The 7,697-nt window shown below is 45.3% G+C and overlaps 1 protein-coding gene across 2 annotated transcripts in view; it reads right to left on the minus strand.

Moving 5' to 3' along the window:
- PTPRA (protein tyrosine phosphatase, receptor type A) overlaps window positions 1-7,428 on the minus strand; it is a 158,617-nt gene extending 151,189 nt beyond the window's left edge. Inside the window, exon 1 of one of the 2 annotated variants that reach the window (XM_005672777.3) lies at window positions 7,131-7,428. The gene's annotated coding sequence lies outside the window, so the exon portion shown is untranslated. 2 annotated transcript variants of the gene reach the window in all.

Raw genomic sequence — 7,697 nt, forward strand, 5'->3', positions numbered from 1 at the left:
ATCGAACCCGAAACCTCATGGTTCCTAGTCGGATTCGTTAACCACTGAGCCACGATAGGAACTCCTCTGCTTGCATTATTAATATCCTCTTCATTCACTGGTTTCTTTGCAAAGATCCTTTTAAGCTGCTTGTCCATTTTGTGGTTAGTTTAATGAGAACTGGATAATATAAACTGTTATCAATACGTTGCAATACACTGAAAGCAAATGTATGAATACAGCTCTGCTTCCCCACTACAAAACTCCCTTCTCTTAGTTCTGAACACCTAAAGTTCTGTAGTTAATGTATTAATATTGTTTGACCTATAGACCCAAGAAGATACCAATGACAGTCCCTAAATCTAGCATTTTTAAGATAAAAAAATAAACTCTAAAACTTCCTTCCAGCATCCCAGCATCTTATCTACCTCATTGTGAAAACCACTGCTCTGCATTGCAGTCATGGTAAACTTTTCACAAGTGCAAATCAGATCAGTTCACTCCTTAAAATCCTTCAATGGCCTTCAGGATAAAGTCCAAAATCCTTGCATGGTGTATAAGGCCCTCAACTGTGGCCTCTGCTTCTCTAGTCCAGTGGTTCTCAACCCTGGCTGCATATTAGAATCACTCAGGGAATTCCATAATCAAAATTCCTGGGGATAGGCTATTTGCATCCAGATTTTTTTTTTCTTTTTAAGTTTCCCAGGCGAACCTAAAGTGCAGCCAGGACAGAGAACTCCTCCCTCCTATTTACTAGAGACAGTAAGCTGCTGATGTTCCCCACGCTTTCAATTAGGCCTTGCTGCTCAAATGTGGTCCACCCACCAGCAGCACCTTCCTCACCAAGTAGCTGGTTAGGAATGCAGAATCCCAAGTTCCACCTCAGACCTACTGAATCAGGACTTGTCATTTTAACAAGACCCCCAGATGGTTCACATGAACACTCAAGTTAGAGAAGCACTACCTTGAGGTACCAAACCCCTTCCCAGTTCAGGGTCTTTGCGTTGAAAAATGTTACTTAACTGCTGAACTTCTCTGGAACTTCTAAGACATCCTATTCCTCCCTTTTGATCACATTTGTAATTACCTTAGGGTAATTAATGTCTGTCTACTGCATGAGCCCATAAGGACAAACATCGCATCCACGTTGCTCTGAGGTATCCCTAACTCCTGGCACAATGTCTGGTATTTTTCACTTGACAGTACCCAGTCTTATATTTCATACTAACATCATCTTGTCCTAAATTTCCACAATACTTCTGTTCTATCAACCAGGGCTTTCTTCAAAAACTAGCTGGCTTTAGCAACATAACCCTTGGAGAAGATACATATCACAACACCATACTTATTTCAAAATCTAAATATGCTACTTATCTCTCTTTCTAAAGAAATGTAAATTAAACCTAATTCAAAAGTACTGGAGCTTCCACAGTGGCGCAGCAGAAACGAATCCAACTAGGAACCATGAGGTTGCGGGTTCAACCCCTGGCCTCGCTCAGTGGGTTAAGGATCCAGCGTTGCTGTGAGCTGTAGTGTAGGTCATAGATGAAGCTCGGATCTTTCGTTGCTGTGGCTGCGGTGCAGGCCAGCAGCTGTAGTTCCTACTTGACCCCTAGCCTGGGACCCTCCATACGCTGTAGGTATGGCCTTAAAAAGCAAAAACATTAAAAAATCAAATCAAATCAAACATTGCATTTTGTTTGTAACAGCATTGGCTATATTATGAGGAAATAGGACCACATAAATTGCTGATGGTGTTGTAAACTAGTTCAACCTATCTAGATAGCAATTTGGCACTACAACCATACCCTGAGTCAACGAACCCAATTTAGGGATAAGAGTCCAAGAAATAATCCAAAAGAAGTATCTGAACAAGGGTACTCAGAAGTACCATTTATAAATAGTAAAAAGGAGAGGAAAAAAAGAAAAATCAAAAAAGATTCCACAAACCATGGTTATCAATGCAGAAAATACATGTCTGTGATTTAAAAGAAGAAACAAATGAATAAATATAAAATATTTAATGTTATTCAAGAATACAAAAGAATACAAAAATCATAAATATATAAAAAAGGTTATAACCATAAAAAATTATGCCTATACATTGATACAAGTAGATGTGAATTTAGAGAAATACAATTTCACGTTTAATGGATTCTCTTTTCTATACAGAATATATTAAAACAAAGTTTAATGTTGGGTTATTTGTGGATCTGCAACTTAACTGTTTTAAGTTAGTGTTATATTATTGCTATTTTTGTTGTACTCAGAGTCACTGAAAAAATTTCTTCAGGTTTGGCACTTGGGAATACTTATTAGTTATGGCATTAGATGTAGAAAGACAAGATTCTTTATTTGGCCAGATTACTGCTTATAACCCAAGTTTCATCGCATCTCATTTTTTCCACATGAAGGTGGAGAAAAATAATGCAACAATATTTATAAATCAACTCTGAGCACCTCCAATGAAAGGTGCTGGGCAAATAAAACATCAGAGCTGCTTTAAAAAACAATCACCAAGGGCTTAATCTCTAGAATATATAAACAACTTCTACAACCCAACAGCAAAAAAACCAATCAATCAATGGAAAAATGGGCAAAAGACCTGAATAGACATTTCTCCAAGAAGATATACAGATGGCCAACAAACACATGAAAAAATGCTCAACATCGCTGATTATAAGAGAAATGCAAATCAAAACTACCATGAGATACCACCTCACACCAGTCAGAATGGCCATCATTAATAAATCCACAAATAACAAGTGCTGGAGGGGCTGTGGAGAAAAGGGAACCCTCCTGCACTGTTGGTGGGAATGGAAACTGGTACAGCCACTATGGAGAACAGTTTGGAGATACCTTAGAAATCTATACATAGAACTTCCATATGACCCCACAATCCCACTCTTGGGCATATATCCGGACAAAACTCTACTTAAAAGAGACACATGCACCCGCATGTTCATTGCAGCACTATTCACAATAGCCAGGACATGGAAACAACCCAAATGTCCACCAACAGATGATTGGATTCGGAAGATGTGGTATATATACACAATGGAATACTACTCAGCCATAAAAAAAGAACGACATAATGCCATTTGTAGCAACATGGATGTAACTAGAGAATCTCATACTGAGTGAAATGAGCCAGAAAGACAAAGACAAATACCATATGATATCACTTATAACTGGAATCTAATATCCAGCACAAATGAACACCTCCTCAGAAAAGAAAATCATGGACTTGGAGAAGAGACTTGTGGCTGCCTGATGGGAGGGGGAGGGAGTGGGAGGGATCGGGAGCTTGGGCTTATCAGACACAACTTAGAATAACAGATTTACAAGGAGATCCTGCTGAGTAGTATTGAGAACTTTGTCTAAATACTCATGTTGCAACAGAACAAAGAGTGGGGGGAAAAAATGTAATTGTAATGTATACATGTAAGGATAACTTGATCCCCTTGCTGTACAGTGGGAAAATAAAAAAATAAAAATAAAAAAAAAAAAAAACAATCACCACCCACATTATCTTGCACAAGTCACTTTATCCTTCTGAGCCTCAGAGTATCCCCCTGCAAACTGCAGGAAATAGGCCAGAATCACCCAGGGGAAGGTTAGGTGAAGGAAAAGCAAGCACATATCTGAAAAGGCATCCTAGGCATCCTGTTGCATAGTCTGATAAAGATTCGCTAAATTCAATTCACATTTTTGGAGAGAGGATAAATTAGTACAACTCCCTCCAAGGGGTAGTTAATTTGGCCAAATGTCTACAAATTTAAAATACACATATATCCTTTGGCCCAATAATTCCACTTTTAGAAGTATACTATTCAGATAATTTTACATACAAGTTCATAACAAAGTATGTAGAACATTCACTGCAATGGTGTCAAAGAAAAAGCTGGAAACAACTTAAATGTTGTTTAATCCAAAAACTAGTTACAAATTATGGTGCAGCCAAACAATGAAATAAGTAAAAGAATATCAATAAAAAGAATGAACAGGAGTTCCCGTTGTGGCGCAGTGGTTAACGAATCCGACTAGGAACCATGAGGTTGTGGGTTCGGTCCCTGCCCTTGCTCAGTGGGTTAACGATCCAGCGTTGCCGTGAGCTGTGGTGTAGGTTGCAGACGCGGCTCGGATCCTGCGTTGCTGTGGCTCTGGCTTAGGCCGGTGGCTGCAGCTCTGATTCAACCCCTAGCCTGGGAACCTCCATATGCCGCAGGAGCGGCCCAAGAAATAGTTAAAAAGACAAAAAAAAAAAAAAAAAAAAAAAAGAACAGCTCTATATGTACTGATATGTAATGATTTTCTAAATATGTTAAGTAAAAAGGTATAAGGTGTGACTGGTATGTACCATGGGGTAGGAGTGTGGATAGGTAGACACGTTTATAAAGGAACAGGGTCTATAGGCAAAAGGGAGACATTTCTCTATATATACACTTTGGTACTGCTGGAATTTTTTCTTGTATTATCTTTTCCCAAAACTCAACGATATTCTCTTTAGGCCTCATTCTGGGTCTAAGAGGCTGTGACTGCTTCTGTGAGGCCTGGCTATTGCCTCCTAAATTGGTGGGGCATCAGTGTCTTGCCCCACACTGCCCTCAAATGACCTTTCCAAAGCCTGGTTTGCCTAAGTTTCTGACCTCTTCTAAAATCCTCCTAAATTAGGAGTTCTGTCATGGCTCAGCAGTCAACAAACCCAACTTGCATCCATGAGGATGCAGGTTTGATCCCTGGCCTCACTCAGTGGGTTAAGGATCTGGTGCTGCCGTGAGCTGTGGCATAGGTGGCAGACACAGATTAGATCCAGCGTTGCTGTGGGTGTGGCACAAGCTGGCAACGACAACTCTGACTGGACCCCTAGCCTGGGAACCTCCATATGCTGCGGGTGCGGCCCTAAAAAGACAAGACTAAAATCCTCCTTTAAAATCTCCACTGCCCAAACTCTAACACGGCACACACAGCCCTTCAAGTTGACCTAATCTCACCTCCCATCCTTCCCTCTACCTGATCCAACTATGTTTAACCTCTCCTTTCTCCCCCACAGACAATGGGTTCCTTCCACCTCCAAGCCTACCTGTGTCGCTCCCTCTGCCCTGTATCCTATCCACCATACATAAATTTCTACCCATCCTTCATGACCCAAAGGCCCTCTCCCAGTAAAGTTTTTTCAGATCACCCAGGAAGGGAATGCTTCTACAGCCAGGCAGACACCTGGAACTAGACTGCCAAGACTCAAATCCTGACTATTTCCTCATCTGCACACTGTATGGACTCAGTTTCTACCCTTGTCTAGTAGGAACAAGCCCCTCTATGATGGTAGAAAGGATTCAATAAGATAATCCATGGAAAACATTACAATGCCTGACACCAGGCAAATAAAAGATAACAGCTGTTATTACTACCCTCTCATAGCCCCCGTGATACACGTATTTTGTATCCCCACCTGTCCTGCATTATGCTGAGTCCCTCAAAGATACACACATGACTTTCTCACTTTTGTGTCCCAAGCACTTCGCCGGGCAAACAGAACTCATGTGAACGTACTTAAGACAGAGGATTGGATTTTCTGGTTCTGAATTTCATCTACCTTTCTAAAAGGTACTCAGTGAACAGCCTCCCGGATCTCACCATGCCTCAGAGTGCACATATTAGCCAGGCCACTTCAGGCAGGCAGAGATGAAAAAGAGACCATGAGACTCTGAGCTTTTCAGAGACAGGTGAAGGCCAGTGAGATTATGAGACCAGCCAGTTCCTCCCTGTTGATTACTTATGGGGGCTGGATGGTATGGACATGGGGAGATGGGGTTTCAAGATACAAAGTCCTAGGTGTGCCCTCCAAGCAGGAAACACTCAGGAGAAATACTCTCGGGAAGTGGGTACCTGGAAGTAAACAGAGTCGAGGCATAAGGGGACCAAGCTGAACAAGACACAACTACTGCCCTCATTAAGCTTCTCCAATGAGAAGGGCTTTAACAGAAGAGGTGGAGCTTAGCAGGTAAAGGTGGGGAGGAAGAAGGAATGCACATGCAAAAGCATCCAAACATGTGAAGAGAGGGAAGAAGGGAAAGAAAATGGAAGGATTAAGCTAAATGTAAGTTGAGGTAAGACTGTCAAGGGCTTTGCATGACCTGATTAGGCTTTCTGAGCTTCATTCATCCCATGGGAAAAGGAAAGCCAGGGAGTTTTAAGTAAACAAGTGACAGCATCAGATCTGTGTTTTCTAAAGGAGTGGCCAGGCAGGAAGATGCTCTCCCATCTTCCACCACCAAGCTCCCCGCCAATCCTCTCCTCACCCACCATCTTCTGGCTCTAGAGCTGCCTTAACAGCAAGCAGGTGGCAAGTGAGGAGATCCTGCAGAAGATGTGACTGGTTCTAGAGCAGGGATCCCTACCCTAAGCAAAGGTTTCTAAGACTTTTCACCCTCCTAGAGACTGTGAACATTCCTCTTCTGTCTTACAAACATCATTCACTGCCCTCAAAAACAAAAGACCCTCAACACTGGGCTCAGCTCTGCTACTATTTTCATCTTCAGAAACTCCAATGAAGAACTAATTTTTCAAAAAACGATATTCTTTGTGTTATTCACCAAAAGCAAAAGGGAGGGCACCTACATCCCCAATTGGCTCATTTTGAATTCTGGGCAGCTCTGAGCCCCTACTTTCCTTCTTAAGCGGCCCCAATTGTAGGGAGTGGACGGAAAAAAGAGGGGCCGAGGAGAAGGGCCCAGGGGGCTTTTAAGGAAAAGAAAAGTTAGTCACTGCAAGAGCAAATTTTCTTATGCCCAGAGTTTTCCTCTTTCTTCCCACTAAATGGACCTGGGCAAACTCGATTTCACTGTCCAAAATTCTTCGTTCAGTATGAACTATGGCAGCCCCGGCCCGGCCACCGGAGGACGCACGCAAAGTTCCCGGGCAGTGAGAGGGGTCTGCGCCCGGGGCCGGCGCGTTTCCGGGGAACCCCCCCCCGCCCCGCCCCGCCCCCCGGACAGCGCAAGGATGTGGGATCCCTGGAGAAGCCGGATGGATCCTGCCCGGAAAAACGGGATTTGGGCTCCGGCTGGGAACCCCTCCCACCGCGCCCAGGAGTCGCCCCCACTCCTGAGCCCGCCGGGGCGGCGGCGGCCGCCGCAGCGAACACTCACCGAGTCCGGCGTTGGGCGGGATCGCCGGGGACGAGGACGGCGGCTCCGCCTCGGTGCCGCGGCGGCGTCTCGGCCCGCCACACGCCCTCAGGGCCGCCGCCCGGCCCGCGGCTCGGAGCCCCGCGGCGGCGGCGGCGGCCTCGCCTCCATGGCCAGGGGAAGCGGCTGAGGGGTGACTGAGCGGACGACGGTGATGGCGGCGGCGGCGGCGGCGGCGGCGGCCCCGGGTCCGAGCAAGATCGCGCGCGCGTCTCTGTCAGCGCCGCACTCGCCGCAGCCTTGCTCCAGACCCGGCCTTGGCTGTAAGACGCTTCCTCATTGGCGGTTCAGAGACAGGCGCCGGTTGGCCCATGCCGAAAGGGCGTCTCCCAGCCCTCGCGGGCCCCGCCCTTGCGCGCCTCAGAGCGCTCGGTTGCCCGCCAGCCTAGGGCGCAGACCCGGGTCTCAGGGTCTCACTATCTCATAGGGGCCTGGGAGATGTGCGCCCCGAGGCGACCCAATCCTGGGAGAAGCGGGATTCCAGGTGCACTGACCGACCGTGCACCAACGCTTCCCTCCTTTCTGCAT

This window comes from Sus scrofa, chromosome 17, assembly GCF_000003025.6.
Source record: "Sus scrofa isolate TJ Tabasco breed Duroc chromosome 17, Sscrofa11.1, whole genome shotgun sequence".
Taxonomy (NCBI): domain Eukaryota; kingdom Metazoa; phylum Chordata; class Mammalia; order Artiodactyla; family Suidae; genus Sus; species Sus scrofa.